The sequence below is a fragment of the Triturus cristatus genome, chromosome 10 (genome assembly GCF_964204655.1).
Source record: "Triturus cristatus chromosome 10, aTriCri1.1, whole genome shotgun sequence".
Lineage (NCBI taxonomy): Eukaryota > Metazoa > Chordata > Amphibia > Caudata > Salamandridae > Triturus > Triturus cristatus.
The window spans coordinates 360,671,795-360,689,348 of NC_140593.1; the positions used below are offsets into that span (position 1 = coordinate 360,671,795).

General features: G+C 44.0%; 1 protein-coding gene across 1 annotated transcript in view; it reads left to right on the top strand.

Annotated features, from left to right (window-relative positions):
* LOC146789440 (transmembrane channel-like protein 2) overlaps positions 1 to 17,554 on the top strand; it is a 566,730-nt gene that overhangs the window by 430,926 nt on the left and 118,250 nt on the right. The window lies entirely within an intron of this gene.

Here is a 17,554-nt window from a genome sequence, read left to right on the forward strand (position 1 = left end):
ACACCCATGCCCGTTGCGCCCCTGGGTCGCTCTGTGTAATAGGGCCCCTGATGAATATTCCACATGTGCAAAAAGTGCAAACTGCACATGCACTGTGCTGCCAGATGAAATTCTGCTCCATTCCTTGTTTAAAGCTTGCTGACGCTGATGAGCAGTAGATTTTCACTATTGATGATTCTATACATGTGAGCACCACTAGTTGGTAAATGTGTTATTTTTCTCTTCGAAATCAAGTAGCCATGAGATTTGCACCACAATTAATTGCAATTGATCCAAACGCTACTCTGTAGCAAACGAAAGGAGGAACAAATGCACAGAGCACTTGGAGAAAGGAATCTCCTCCACCTAAACATCCTTTTGTCATTTAAGGTGAATTAGTCCGAGGTTGCTGAGTTCCCATGTTTTTCCACTTATACGGAGACACTTTTGCCTTCAGAATTAGAGATAATTTTATTGTAATGAATGGCTCCCATTGGAATCCATTAACCTAAATAACTGTAACGAAATCCAGTTGTTCACAAAAGTTGTTTTCATCTGTTATGTCTCCAAGTGGTCAGTGCTTCCCCGCCTTGCCCGGGCCTGTGGAGACTCAACTGCCTTATTATGCCTGTACCGCTTTTCCACAGACCCAAGGAGGGCAAGTAAATGTAGGCAGTGAGAATGCAGGCGGTGTTTTACTTGCATTAACTGCCACATTGCCCTGTCTGCATGGATATCTGGACAGGGGATACAAGCTGTGCAGTGTGGTGCTAGCTCTCCTCTAAGAACAGAGAGTTTAATTTTAACAGGAAAGGGAAAGGGGGATGGAAGGCATGGAGGGTAGTGAGGTGGGTGGCAGTTATCTTTAGTCAGGGGGTGAAATGTACAGAGCATAGGGGCAGAGACCCAGTATTTTTTTTTTATTTGGCATATGGAAGGTAAGTGTAGATGGTGGTGGGGATGGGTGGCAAGAGGTCAGACATTTTCATATATTTGGAGTGGGTGGGAAATATAGAGTGCTGGGGGTGGGCTGCATTTTATCTTTGATAGAGGAGTCCATGTGGTCTCACATTTACTTCTCTGCTCCTGTGTGGAGGTTGAAGACAAGGATTGGGTGACATACATAACTTAAAATTAAAGATGGGTATGTTTTTCATTTTGGGGTCCTGATTGACATTGTAGACCATTCAATCTTTGCTGTGTGTATTTGATGTCACTTAGTACCCCTTTTTGAAAAACAACCCAGTTATTCACTCATACCTAGCTTTAATTCTACAGGTAGGATGAGGTGCTACGGCCATAGCTGCCAAATTTGGGGGCATATTATCAAGGACGGCATTAAAATTATCGCCGGTTTAGCGGCAAAAAACTGCCGCTAAATCGGCGATAATGGGCTTGATAATATGTCCTGGAGAATTCCAATAGAAGCCCATGTTCACACCAGAACATGGACTTCTATTGGAATTCTCAAGAGCATATTATCACGCCCATTATCGCCGCTTTAGCGGCAGTTTTCTGCCGCTAAACCGGCGATAGTTTTTAATGCCGTCCTTGATAATATGCCCCAAGGAACTGGGAAACCAGGTTCGAGCATCGGTGCAACATCCTGTGATTCTGGGCAAATCGCTTATTCTCCAAATGTCTAAAAAAATTAACATGACCTTGTGTAATGTAACTGGTGCTCATGTAAAGCCCTCCAATTCCTTCAGATTGAGTTTGTGCTATATAAAACTGCAAAAAAATAAACAATATGTGGAGAGATAGGCGTACAGATATGTGATCCTCAGGACTCTTGTTATAGAGGCATACAAATCCTTAAAGGGATCGTTTTCAAGAAGTGATCTGGTTTGCTGGCCACTGTAAATCAATGCTCTAAATAGCCCAGGTAATCTCCCAAGTAATTTCTTTTTGATTTGGGTTTTCAGTTTCATTTCGATGCGGGGTGAGTGTGAAAGGGATTTTTATGATTGCAACTAGCCTGCAAGCATAGGGCCGTCTCCACTGTGGGACTCATTCTGATTTAGACAGTCTGACTGCTGGACCACCTTTGCGGCGGTTGGGAGAACACCGACAAGCCGGTGGCATCCCAACCGCCATATTACAATAACACCGCTGGCCTGGTGGTGTTGTGTCGGAGGTGCCACTGCAGTATATGCCGGCACCCTGGCAGCACTGTGTACCTTGCACAATGGCATGCATGCTACACAGTGCACGCACAAAAGCGCAAGCAGAGGGGGCACAACATGTGTCCCCCTGCACAACCCCTATGGGCAAATTTGCCCTGGTGCCCTGTTTGGGGCCACTTTCCTGTCTTTCCACCAACCTTTTCATGGTGGGGTTCCTGCCATGAACAGATCACCTGAAAGGCGGGTCGTGATCAGCACGGCGGTGCCGGCATCGGAACCACCGCCACTGATCACTGCTTTTCCCACCAACGCACCGTCGGGATCCAGGATCCTGGTAGTGGTGGCGGTGGTCTTGTGTCCGGCTTGTTGTAGTCTGACTTCCAACTTCGTAATTGGAAAGTCGGACTGCCGAGGACGCTCCGGTCAGACCGCCACCGCTGGTACAGAAGTCTTGGGACCACTGTACTTGTAATAGGGCCATTATTGTGTCTCATTTTGCTATGATTAGGTGTAGGATACCAACCTCGACAGTTGTGGTCATGATAGTGGAGAAATATTGGTGGCAGTCTGATCCCTTTTCATGTCCTCATGGAAGTTAAGAGCGAGTGGGAAGGTATTTTCAGGCGTTCGGACAAAATATTGAGTTTTTAATACTGTGTTACATAAATATTGCATCAAAAACATTGGCCCTCACTATGATGTAGGGTAGACCTCCACTGGTGGTGGGCGCCTGACATCTAGGACAGCAGTCCGACTGCCTGATAACGATACCGGTGGTCGGAGTGCAGTGGTTAGGGGGAAAGACCTCAGACAGGCTCAAGGATAGGGGTGGGCGGAATTTGCGAAATTCACTTTTGCAAATTATCGCGAAAATGTTAAAAATCTCGGCAAACACACGGAAATATCGCGAAGATGTGGAAGTTTTTTTGCCGCCCGTTCGCTGTATTTTCTGCGTGGTCGCGGCTCGCCAACTTACCCATGTGGTTGCTCGCGGGCGTGGCCATCTTGTTTTCACTTGTCTCGTGGTGCATGAGCGCGAGAAGAAAGACGTGATCGCGCGACGAATTATGTTACTGCGGGCGCGAACTGTCGCGAGACAGCGCAAATGGCTACCAACAATCCAACATCTCGTGGAGAACGCGACCGGATCGGGAAAACTTGTCAGCGAAGGCGGGGATTCAGGTAAGGCGATCGCGCGCACGCGAGAATGTATTATTTTACAGCGCGAGCAAGCAAAAAATTTCCGGTAAAATGCGGATTGCGGAAATTTTGACATTTTCACGCTCTCCGTGTAACACGAAAATGTCAAATTATCGCAATTTCAGCGAACGGAACGGAATTTTAGCCCAGGCCTACTCAAGGACCCCGTCTGGGTGGCGATCAGACTGCAATCCCTACAGTGGAAGTGGTGCCTGCACAGGGATTACAATGTTCCTTTCTGCCAGCCGTTACATGGCAGTCCCATCGGCATGTAAAGTCGGACAGAAAGGGACTTTGGGGGCCCCAAGCAGAGCCTCTGAACCCGTGGGCCACTGATAAGTGCCCAGGGGGGCACATGGGGTGCCCCCCCAAAAATCCATACACCGTGTGCAGGGCACCACATGGTGCCTGGCACAAAGTGTATGAACATGCACAAAGTGCTCAAGAACACTACGGCTTGTGCTGTAGTCCTTTCCCAGGGCAGCAGCACAAGTCACAGTGTTATTGAGTACATTCCGACCGCTGTGCTGGCGGTCCTATCGTAACATGGCACATGGGACCTCTGACTCCTTGTCGGGCTGTCCCATTCCCGATGTGACGACCGACCGCCATCGCAATAAGCCCCATTGTTAGTACAGAAACATTGTGCCACAGAATATTGTTGTCACGAATATCATTTTTTGGTAAACATTACCGTTTTAAATAATATTGTTGTATTTAAAATACTAATTTAAGGTGTTAGTATTGTCAGTATAATTGATACTATTGTTCTGTACTATACTTTTTAATTTAAAATGGAAAATAATTTTCTTTTTATGTATTTTATCATTTTTTTTATTTTGCATTTCATCATTTTATTTAGTATTATTCAATGTGTGTACTATTAAATATGGGTAAATATGGTTAAATAGTTTATGTAATGATTGTTAACATGCATAGTAATTTTTTATTGCTATTTAATATTGTATGTTTATATTGTTTAAACTATTTCTTTGGTTATATCTAGTTATATGTGTTTTTAAAATAGTTTTTGATGTTACTAATATTTTTGGATTTTGTTTAAATTGAATATATGTTGATAATATTTTTACAGTATTTTAAAATGTATATATATATATATATATATATATATATTATATTTCTATGTTTATTGAAAGTGTTAAAATAAAATTATTTGTTATAGGTTTATGTTAAAATTTTAAACCTGCTATATATTTATTTGTTTTCTACAAGGGAGTAGACCTTGACCTCTTTGTCTTGAGAGCTTCTCCCCCGCTGCTGCTGCCTCAGCTGCCTAGCTCCACAAGACTGTGCTTCATTCACAACCCTCGAGGCCCTCCTGTTTGGTCTGGCTGTCGGGTAACTGCTTGTCTGGTACACTGCCCGCTGCTACTTTTGCAGTGGACCTGCTTGTAGTCTATTTTGGATTTTTTTGTATTATTTGGCATCTTTTGTATATTTGGTAGTTACAGCTGTTTATTGTTATCCACGATATTTATTGTAGCCCTCTCCGCCTCCGCCCACTCCCGCTGTTTACCCACAAGTTCCTGCTCCCCGCCCTCCCGCCTCCCTACCAGGCCCTCACACCTCCCAAAACTACTTTTATACTGGCTCGCCAAAGGATAGCACGTCTGCGCCTGTCTGCGCCTGGACCTTTCCCAGCGGCAGGAACTTTGGTTTTCCCAACATCCACTGCTAATCCAGAGCAGAGCTCACCACACTCAACCCCAGACACCGCCACGAGAACTGATGCTGCACTTCTCCTCGTTCCACAGCAGGTCCCTTTACCTGCCACCACTGACGGTTCACCTGCAACACCAACTCACCAGCGCTCCTACCTCACCTTTGGCAGCAACTACTCCCCAACAACTCGACTGCATCCTACTCTACGTCTGCTCCCTCTGCAAGTGCATAACAGAGATATGGAACACAGTTACCACACTCACCTTCAACATTGTCTTCCTCACAGAGATCTGGCTCAATGCCTTTTCCACACCAGGCATCACCATAGCTGCGCCTGGTGGATAGAAGATCATCCACCATGACCGCATCAACAAACTATGAGGAGGAATCACCATAATTCACAAGGAATCCATCCACTGCACCACCACCATGGGCGACTACATATTGATCGTGGAACACCTCAATTTCCAACTCAGTGTCCAAAGTAAAACCGTGTCAACAAAAGGGAGGAGAGAAAGGGGTGGGCTATTTTTATTGAGGTCCTGCACATAGGCCCTAAGCTATGACAACAAAGAAAGATGTGCAGTTCCTACAAAGTGGAGGGTCTGGGGGAGAAGGGTTATCCAAAACCAGACTCTCACCAATGGAATGTGAGTGCACAAGGGATGGGGGTCTCTTAAGGGTGGAACTAAAACCCTCACACACCCAGCAAGCTAGGTATCATGCTTCATCATCTGGGATTGCTCCTCGTCGGGTCGGCGGTGCAATACCCGACGGGCACCCATAAAGGGGCTCTTTACCGGAGATCTTTTGTTCCCTGCCGTTTGGTGCGTGCGTGTGAGGGCCCGTGCGTGTAGATGTGTGTGAGTGAGTAAAAAAGGTTGGTTAGTCTGAAAAACGACTTTATTGACTCAGTAAACCACCTTATTAAAAAGGTTGAGTGGCGTTAAAGCTAAAGTGCTCACAAAGGAAGGAGTGGCTAGCTGCGCTCTACTCTTCTGGTCAACATGTTTTGCGCCCAATGGGTCAGGAGGATCCCTTGGCGCTTCGTCAGGACCGGTGATACAATAGTGATATGTGCAAGAACTATCTACAGTGTGGTGTGCTAGGGTGGGTGTAAATTGACTACCCACCCACTACTGGTTCCCCTATTTGTCTGTATTCTGATATCAAGGGGGTAACCTAATCCTAATATAAAAACCTCATCATCTGGTACATGGCGCGTCGTCAAGGGGAGAAACACATTCGTTTCAGTTTGTAGTCCCCCTGGAGGTCCGTTAACCTTCCCACGTCGCCGAAACCGGAAGGTCCAAAGTAAAACCACCATCAAAGGCACCCTCACCTACAGAGCCCCAGGACCCCGCCCCAGCTTCTGCACAGTCCCTGAATTCATTGCACCCCCAAGCCATAGACACCGAACAATGCATCTTCCTTGGGGACCTCGATTTCCACCTCAATGACCCCAACACCACCAGCCTTCTAGACAGCATGAACATCTTCCGCCAAACTCAGATAGTCACCAAGCCAACGCACATAGCAGGACACATGCTAGACCCCATCATCACAGCCAGCAACAGGGGCAAATATAGCCTCAACACCGAGCTCACCTAGTCAGACCACACCACAGCCAACTTCACCTACACTATGGCACCCAGTTATGCCACCAGACCGCTAGGCACCTCTCATTGCAGGTGGAGCAATGTATTTGAGAGCCAGTGAACCAACGCCCTCAGCTCCTCCCCTCCGACACCACTTCAGACATCGAAAAAGCCATCAAAAAGTCACCACCTGGATCTCTGACAGCTCAAACAAGTTGTCCCCGCAAAACCTCCAAACCCAACAGACACTCCAGACAAGCCAACTTGTACACCCCAAAACATAGAACCGTGAAATGCAGCTGCAAATAACTGGAAAGCAGATGGCAGACCACAAAGGATCCCGCCGATCAAACCACCTTCAAGAACTCACTGAGCCAGTACCACAAACTCCTGTAAGGCACCGGAAGGCATGCCTTAGCCACCTACATCCAAGCCAGCTTCAACCACAGCAAAGAAATCTTCAGCATCGTCAAAGAGTTCTCCAATCCCTCAGCAACAGAAAACAGCTCCTCCCCATTCCAGGACCCGTGCGAGTCCCTTGCCAACTACTAACCATGACAATATATCTACCATCTACAGAAACTTCTCACCCCAACCGACTACCGCAACACCCTCAGCCTTTTAGACCCCGCAGACACCTCCACCAGCAAGAGAATCACCAGATGGAACCAGCTCACCACTCAAAACACAGCCGATATCATGTGCTCCGTCCACTAAGGATCCCCCACGGACCTTGTCCACACCACATGTTCAACCTCAGCAACAGCACCATCAGCAGCAAACTCTCTGATATCCTCAACATGTCCATTACCCCAGCCACCTACCAGAACATTTGGAAACACGCCAGAATAAAACCTCTCCCCAACAAACTCAAAAATTCCCATACTATCTCCCTACTCCCCTTCCCGGCCAAAATATTCGAGAAAGCTGTTAACCAACAACTCACAGCATCCCTAGAAGACAACAAGCTATTAGACGCAATCCAATCCAATTCCCACTCCAACCACAACACCAAACAGCCCTGATCATTGTTACGGACGACATTAGAAGACTCCTGGACCAAGGAGACTCAGCTGCCCTGATCCTCCTTGACCTCTCAGCACCTTTCAACGCCATCTCCCTCCACACCCTACTTAAGAGGCTCCACCAGATTGTCATCCAGAACAATGCACTGAAATGGATCACATCCTTCCTCTCCGGCAGAACTCAGAGGGTCTTCCTCCCTTCTTTCACCTCGAAGCCCAAGAACATCATCTGCACGATACCCCAAGAATCATCCCTCACTTCCACCCTATTCAACACCTATATGACCCCCTTCACCAACGTCATCAGAAACCATAGACTTAACATCTTCTCCTATGCAAACGGCATCCAGCTCATCCTCTTGCTATCCAAAGACCCCGCCACTGCAATGCCCATCTTCCACCTCTGCCTGAACAGCGTCACCGACTGGATGAAGTACAACTGCCTCAGACTCAACACTGACAAAACAGAGGTTCTGATCTTCAGGAACACAACCTCACCATGGGGTGACTCCTGGTGGCCCACCAACCTGGGACCCCCCTAGCCCCACGGACCTAGCCCTAAACCTCGGTATCATTCTTGACAACAAACTCAACATGAAGAACCATATCAATGCAGTTTCCATTGCATGCTTCCTTACCCTCTGAAGCTCCTTAATATTTTCAAGTGGTTCCCAATCTCCACCAAACTCACCATCACGCAAGCCCTCATCATCAGCCGCCTGGATTAAGGTAACGCTCTGGATGCTGAACCCACAGCACACTTCACAAACCAACTTCATACAGAACTCAGAAGCCAGACTCATCCTGATGGACACACATCACCCCCATCTGAGGAACCTCCACTGGCTCCCCATACACAATCAAAGCCAATTCAAGTTGTTTATGCATGTCTATAAAATCCTTCACAACCAAGGACCTGTACACCACAACCATTGCCTGAGCTTCCACTGCCTCCATAGACCCCTACACTCTGCCTCTCTCTCCCTTGCTCAAACCCCCTGGATCCACCACAGGAACAGTGGAGGCTGTTCTTTCTCCTACCTTGCTACAAAATCCTGGAATGGGCTCCCCATTCACCTACCTCAGGACATCAACCTTTCTCCAGGAATTCCGAAGGGGACTTAAGATCTGGCTATTCGACTTAAGCCTCATGCAGGCAACACCAGCGCCTGGATACCCTCAGGAGTGATAAGTATGCTCATCAAATCCTGATTGATTGATTGATTTTTTTAAACATTAAATTAACTTCACTTTTACTATTTTTATTTTAATAAATTTGAAACATTAATTATTTACTGTTGTTTTAGAAATATATATATATATACTTTTGAATTGAGATATGCAGTAATCAGGTTGATATGATATGATATGCATCCAGATGGACTGAACATTACTGACAACACAACCTGATTACTGCATATCTCAAGAGCTCTCAGGACTGCATTGATTCCACATTCCAAATTGAATCTTCACTCATGATGCTTTTTGAAAATTCAGCTGTGTCATCTGTGCAGCCACAGAGCAAACCATCTTGTACTACCTGAGGAAGGCGGAAGCTGAAACGTCGTAGTGGAAATATATTTTTGTTCTTTGGTGAATCTATCTGTTTGAGTCCCTTCTTTCTTGGATATATATATATCTATATATCTATCTATATATATATATATATATTACCTACTGGCGGTCGCCAGTAGGTAGTTATAGTTAGGACCCTCTTACCATAGGAAATCCGCAACATTCTATTTTGAATAACTTTGGCGCCGGTCAACGAATCCTCGCCAAATTTTCAAAATAGGTGGGGCGTTGCGCTCCGCTCCTACCCTGAAAGTCTCGGGGGGATTCGTCAAGCGGGGGCTGAGATAAAAGGGGGGTCCCAAAACGCGTTTTTCCCATGCATTTTTCCATAGGAACTTTAGACACAGCTACAGCCCGAACGGCTGAACAGAGTTAAATGAAATTTGGCACAGAGGTAGTCCTCAGGTCAAGGAAGTGCCTTTTGTAGGTTTGGTGTAAATCTGTTCAGTAGATTCTGAGAAAATAGCCTTTAAATCAATATATATATCTGAGCCAGCTTACGGTGCGCTTACCGTGCGCTTACCGTACGCGTACGGTGACGTGCGCGAGCGCGAATCTGATTGGCTGATAGATCTTAGTAAACATTCGAATCGGTCGAAACCAGGAAGCGGCGGCCGCCATTTCGTGTGTTTCAGTCAGAAAAAAAAGGGAGATAACTTGAAAAGGGGGCAAGGAAGAGAGTTACAGACACCCTAACATTTGAAAGGGGGTCAAAGAAGGACAGAAAAGTACAAAAAAAACATTTATTAATTTTTAAAAAAATCGCGGGGTACGCGTACGTAAGCTCACCGTACGCGTACGGTAGAAAAAAAAATAAAAAAAGAAATGAAATGCAGATTTAAGTGTTTAGATATTAGGGGGCTCTAAAAAGAGCCGTTGTGTTTATGAAGTGATTTTTTAGTGGTACCTACAAGTAAGTACCGATGCAGAGTCTAAGGTTCAAGAGGAAGACTCTGTTCCCTTCATCATTGAAGTGCACACCATCTCCTCTATAAATGTCTTGCATGTCGTAACGCAAGTTGTTGTGGTAAATGGAACCCATACCATAGTCTCGGAGGAAAGCAGAAACAGATTTGTTGACGTGCTTTCTTGCTTTGTCAAACTGTGGACAGAAATGATTGGATCAGTTCCATTTTTGCCTTTGGCATATGTTAGAAAAAACAAAGGCAGTTTTAGGGAAAAGTTGTGCAAAGGTCTCCTTCATAAGCATTTCCAGACCTACCCCAGTCAAAGTGCTTAGGTCATTGCCACCACAGTGCACTATTATGAGGTCAGGGTGTTGGATTTGCATGAAGGATTTCACCAATGGCATCAATTTGTGCCACTTTAACCCTCTCTGACCAATCCATTTAATGTCTACATTTGGCAAAGCAAGGTCTCTCACCATACCTGTTTTCTCTGCATACTTTTTACTCCAAAAGACATAGCTGTGCCCTACAATCCACACTGTGAACATCTTCCAAGGAGAACTGGATGCACTCAGGAGGTGTAATTCAGTAGAATGGTAAAAAGAAATGAAAGACAGTTTGGAAATGGAGACATACATATATATTTTTTTTTTAAAAGAACTGATTGGCTGTTTCATACCATTCTACAAAAAAAACTAGGCTGTATCTGTAAATTTATAGAAGCATGTTTTGTATTGGTACAGAAAAATGTGTTACCAAAGAACAGTACTATGGATTTGCTGTTAGGTTTGAAAAGTCAAGCACTCCTGCTCTTTGGAAATGAAACATTGTTTGGTGAACTTCTGACCTAACTCTACACAGCAGTGTTTCAAGAGCTGTTGCTATGGTAGCAGGCAGAAGTCAAGTTGGGGGAAGGGTACTAGGCAGAAGTCAAGTTGGGGGAAGGGTACTTTTGGAAAAGGGTTGGTTTTCAACCAATAGAAATGTGTGATTACATTTGAAAAAAAGGGGGAAGCACTGAGATTTGAAACTAACATGTATATGTGTGGAAAAAGAGAGGGAAACGTTGCCATTATCTGGTTCTGCTGAGAGGAGAGAGGTGTACAGAACAGAGATCCTGGCTCTGATAATCTGCTGTTTGAGTGCCACATTTCTTTCACAACTAACTAATTTTAAAGGTGAGTTTAGAGTTTGAGAGGGGATGTATATGGTAAATTAAGAAATGAATAATAGAATTGGAATTCCTTTTGTTGAAGTTGTGTTTATCATTTTCTGTTTTGGGAGAAATTTAAATGTGAGGAACATGTAAAATAATATGGACTATGTTTTCACGATAAATTAAGGTGTACTGGTATAAATAAGGAATACTTTAAGGGTTTGAGGTTGCACTCAGTAATGCAAATACATTCAGCATCAGTAAGGCTGGTTGCCCTTGCTGGAGTGTAGTCAGTCACCCAGGTTACACATGTTGTTGGTCTCAGAAAGCTGTTTGGTATTGCTATGGTGATTTTACATTTGCATTAGATGGAAAGGGGGAGGTATTTTTTTCTGCAGAAGCAGACTCTTAGCACACAGCCAGCTGCATATCCTGTGGAATCATGCATAGTATTCACAACCGAGTGGGGTTTGAGGTTTCAGTCAGTAATGCAAATACATTCAGCATCACTAAGGCTGGTTGCCCTTGCTGGAGTGTAGTCAGTCACCCAGGTTACACATGTTGCTGGTCTGAAAATGTTGTTTGGACATGTGCTTTTTTAAGAATCTGAAAAGTGGATTCATAATGTGTCAGACTGTAAAAGTACTTATCACTTGCCAAAAAAAAGAGTAGTAAGTGTGCTTTCAAATTGGCAAAGAAATTTTGTTTTGTGACTAATATGAAAACATGACTCTGTGTGCAAATAGGAATTACAGGCAGAGATTTATTGCGTATTGCTCTGGTGATTTTACATTTGCATTAGATGTAAAGGGGGAGCTATTTTTTTGTGCAGAAGCAGACTCTTAGCACACAGCCAGCTGCTTATCCTGTGGAATCATGCACAGTATTCACAACCGAGTGGGGTTTGAGGTTGCAGTCAGTAATGCAAATACATTCAGCATCACTAAGGCTGGTTGCCCTTGCTGGAGTGTACTCTGTCACCCAGGTTACACATGTTGCTGGTCTGAAAATGTTGTTTGGACATGTGCTTTTTTAAGAATCTGAAAAGTGGATTTAAAATGTGTCAGACTGTAAAAGTATTCATCACTTGCCAAAAAAAAGAGTAGTAAGTGTGGTTTCAAATTGGCAAAGAAATTACGTTTTCAGACTAATATGAAAACATGACTCAGTGTGCAAAGAGGAATTACAGGCAGAGATTTATTGCGTTATGCTCTGGTGATTTAACATTTGCATTAGATGTTAAGGGGGAGCTATTTTTTTCTGCAGAAGCAGACTCTTAGCACACAGCCAGCTGCATATCCTGTGGAATCATGCATAGTATTCACAACCGAGTGGGGTTTGAGGTTTCAGTCAGTAATGCAAATACATTCAGCATCACTAAGGCTGGTTGCCCTTGCTGGAGTGTAGTCAGTCACCCAGGTTACACATGTTGCTGGTCTGAAAATGTTGTTTGGACATGTGCTTTTTTAAGAATCTGAAAAGTGGATTCATAATGTGTCAGACTGTAAAAGTACTTATCACTTGCCAAAAAAAAGAGTAGTAAGTGTGCTTTCAAATTGGCAAAGAAATTTTGTTTTGTGACTAATATGAAAACATGACTCTGTGTGCAAATAGGAATTACAGGCAGAGATTTATTGCGTATTGCTCTGGTGATTTTACATTTGCATTAGATGTAAAGGGGGAGCTATTTTTTTGTGCAGAAGCAGACTCTTAGCACACAGCCAGCTGCTTATCCTGTGGAATCATGCACAGTATTCACAACCGAGTGGGGTTTGAGGTTGCACTTAGTAATGCAAATACATTCAGCATCACTAATGCTGGTTGCCCTTGCTGGAGTGTAGTCAGTCACCCAGGTTACACATGTTGCTGGTCTCAGAAAGCTGTTTGGTATTGCTCTGGTGAGATTCTGGGCTTTTTTAAAACAATCTTTGAGATTGGTTTTTTTTTTTTGCCCGCTGTTAAATGATGAATGCAATTGCTTTCACAATTTATAGTGAAATGCAATATATTCTGAAAACAGCAAAAAAAAGGCAAAACATTTTTGGGGAAAATATGTAAATATGTGTACTGTATTATAAAATGTTTTATTAAATATTAATACTTTTTTCTTTTTTTTCAGATTGAGATAGAAAATTTTCGAAAACTTGAACCATTTTTAAAGCAATTAAAATTAAATTTTAATTAATAAATAATTTTTTGAGTGGGTATGGTAAGTCAAAAATATCATGGTCCCTTTTTTCCACTTCTCCACAATCACATTTTCAGTTTTTCATTGTAGTCTCTCAAGGACCTTGTAATGTGATAATTGATTTTAAGTGTTTTTAAAAAAAAAAAAAAAAAATTACGCGTACCATACGCGTACGGTAAAAAAAAAAAAAAAAAAAGTTTAAAAAAATATATAAAAAAAAGTTAAAAGGTAAGGTTGGCTCTTAAAAGAGCCGTTGTGTTCATGCAGGGACAGAGGAAAGAAAGAATGGGAATATTAGTCGGTACGACAAATGTGTTGATCTATTTTAATGTTCACTAGGGCAACACTGGTCTCCCTATGACAAATTAGATCATGACAAGTGGCGCACCGAATTAAAACCCTCGCAAACCGACGGTTGGTTTCCAGAGGACCAGAAAAAGGAGATCCTCCCCCCACAGATGAAGGGCTCAGCTGACCTGCCGAAGATGGACTCGGCCCTGCAGATGATGGACCAGGCTGAGCTGCTGTGGATGTGCTTGGTTGACTTACTGAAGGGTTACCTTCAGTATGTCGAGCATATGTCCTACCGTGTACATCATGAAGGTGTCTCAACATGGTGTGATTCCCGAAGGAATACTTCTTGTTGGGATTCCCTCTTGAAAGTACACGGCCACAAAGCTTACAAGTCACTAAGGGTGCATTTACCTTTTGCTTGCCCTCTGGAAAAGAAAAATACTCCCATATGAAAGAGCTCTTTTGTTTCCTCCTTCTCTGCCTCAAGGTAGTGCTGCTAGCCTCACTCTCAGAAGAGGTCTGCTGTTCTGCCATCGTATCACAAAGACAACTCAGCTCCTTCTCCTAAGGGATCACAAGCAGAAATGAGGGGAATGGGTGTGGTGTAGGAGAGTTCTAGAACTGAAAGTACTTTAAACCAATCAAAAGTTTTGTTTCTTGATCACATGACCTACCGTGCGCGTACGTTACGCTTACGGTGCGCTTACGGAGCGCTTATGGCAAAAGTACGCATGCGCGTAAAAAAGACACGCACGCCCCTTCACTTCCGCGTAACATGCGCGTGCAGCGTACGCGTTACACGCTGCGCACGTGTGACTTACGTCTACGCAAATTGCGTAACTGAACGCAAACAGCGTAGAAATCTAACGTTATAAAAGCAAGACGTGCGTGCACGTTAAAAAAAATAGAAAAAAAAAAAAAAGGGGAAAAAAAATACTATGTTATACTAATAAATCTTACCTGTTTAGTTTAAAAAAATGGTAAAAATAAAAAATATATTGTAGAATTTTTAAAATGTAACCATAGTCTTTAAAAAAGGATAGAAAATTAAAATAAAAATATGTTAAAAAAATTGAAAAAAAAAAAAAAAATAAAGGTAAATATAAGAATTAGCATTTAAAAAACCTTGCAAATTCACTGAAAAAACCATGGGTTTCACACACGTTATAGTTAGGAATTAGCATTTAAAAAACCTTAGAAATTCAATGGGGGGTATTACATAGTGCATAGGTGTATGAATGAGTGACTCACTGTTTGTATGTGTGGAAGACAGCATGTCTGCAGGACTGTATGTGTGGATGAGTGTGTGCATGGGTGTGTTAGTGAGTGATAGACTGTCTCAATAGTGTCTTTATGAGTAACTACATATGTTTTAAACTAGTATATGTGACTATTAGTGTATACAAGTGAGTATATGTGAGAGTGAGAGATTGAAAGAGTTCCTGTGTGAATAAGTATGTGTTTCTATAAGTGATTGTTTAAAAGACTAAGTATGTGTAAGTTTCTGTAGAAGTAAGTGTGGTGGTGTGTGTATAACTGTATATGCAAGTAAATGGATGTTTGATTCTTTATTAGCATGAGTGACTGTGTGTGTGAGTAACTCTATGGGTGAGTGGCGTTGTGTAACAGGATGTATAGGTGTGTGAGTACATATGATGAGTGAGTACATGTATGAGTGACTGTATAGGACTGTTAGTGAATGAGTGGATGTGTATGTGGATCTTACAATTACTGAATACCCCAGGGCCTGCACCCTAATTTTTTTTGTTGAAAAAAATACATTTGGCCCTCCCAAGACCTTAATCGGCCCCGGGGACCCCAACCCCCGGGTCATGGCCTTTTTTTTATTTAAATTCTTTAGAAGGGGGCTGCGTTGCCCCCCTCCTCAGGCCACTTATGCCTCCGGGGACCCCATCCCCCGGGGCCGGCCTTTGTTTTTTTATTATTTTAAAAATATATATATTTATAGAAACACCTAGGACATGCTGGACAAACCGTATGTACCTATCACCATGACGATTTGTGTGATATTCATTAAAAGGCGACTATGCATAGAATGAATCCACATGGAATGTATTTACACCGCTAGTGAAGCTCTGACGTGTCTGACGCCCTATCGTGCCTAATCCCGGCGTCCCCGCCGGTGGGTACTCTCCAAGTAGACACCCTTGTCGTTTTTTTTTTTACAAGCATGAGTAGCTATTGACGGGCACATTTAATATACACGCACACCAAGCCATTCAAAGGGGATTCGACAAAAATTCGACCAAACTATGCAAGAAACCCCCCTCACGGTTAATAAAAAACACATCCACCGCCGAATGTGTAATACTTTTTATTTTACTCTCTGAAAAGGAGACAAACCTCACTTGAGAGTCACAGCGTGCTCCTGGCTGAGCCCAATGCTGTGTTACACCCACCAGTGCCCGCCGATTGCCTCACACCTCTGTGTTGTATTCCACCAGCTAGTGCGTATGCTATGACACTCTCTAGCCCATGTGCACTGTAACACCACCCCGTAAATATGTCATGCCACACTTGCCTTCTCACGGGTGATATTGCCCCATCTAACGTGCCGTCCCTGATGTGTATGTTATAACGCACAGCGCTATGCCATACATATTACAATCTGGGATCCATATCTTTGTCACAGTGCATATGCAACGTTACACTCCCCAGCACATATTTTATATTACAACTTTAGAGACTAGTTATGTTACACAACACTGCCCTGTGCATATTACACTCCAAGGCGCATATCGCATCGCACGCGCTAGTGCCTGTGCTATCTCGCGCTCTCCAATGAATCTGTCATTGCGCACATTGTATTGTATACCCTCCTTCTTGCCCATCATAGCCATTGTGCTGCCACTAACCCTCCCGCTTGCCATGCATGGGCTTCTGTCCTGCCATGGCCCCTCCCACCTTCCCTGTGTGGTCAGCTAGCTGCCCCTGACCCCCTCCCACCTTCCTTCCATGGTCTGTGTGTATGCCACCATAGTCTCATTGTTGCTCTCCATGGTGTGTCTAGTACCCATCCTGCCTGACCTCCATGGTCATCTTGCTGCTCCTGCCCTGCCACCTTGCCCCCAGCCCTCTGTTTCCATGTGCAGACCCCCTATTCCCTCCCTCCTGGCTTGTCTGTTCCATTGTAATGCCCCTGATCCATCCCTCCTGCCCTTTATGGTCTGTTATGCTGCAGCTTTCTCTCCTGTCTGTCCATTATGGTCAGCTAGCTACCGTTGCCTCTTTCCCATCTGTTCTCTGTTGTCCATGTGCATGGTCCTGTCCCCTCCCTATTGCTTTCTATGGATTGTTGTGCTGCACTCCCGTCCCGCATGTGCTGTGTGGTGTATTGTGCTGCTTCAAACCCTGATGCCTGCCCTGTAGGGTCAGTTTGGTGCACCTCTCCATGTCCCTCCTGTCCTCTGTTATCCGAGTCCATGTCCCTACCCCAATTCCTCCTGCCTACCATGATTCAATGTACCATACTTGCGAACATTTTGAACTTGGTAAGAGGGAGATTTTGAAAAAAAACTGGGGTATTGATTTTCCCCTTTGAGTTACATTGAAAAAGAGGAGATTGTAGACAGGAGACAGATCAAATAAAGCCCATTTGAGCTTAAAAACATTGGACGTTTCCTGGCTGAAACGGGTCTGTTGGCATGTATGGTTGTACTACCACTGCCTCTTGCTTCTGCCCACAATGGTCTATTATATTGCCACAGCCTCTCTTGCCAGTCCTGTATTGTTGGTTTGTTGCCCCTGCCCCCCTTTCCACTGCCCTCCATAGTCTGCTGTGCTGCCACTGCCCTTCCTGCC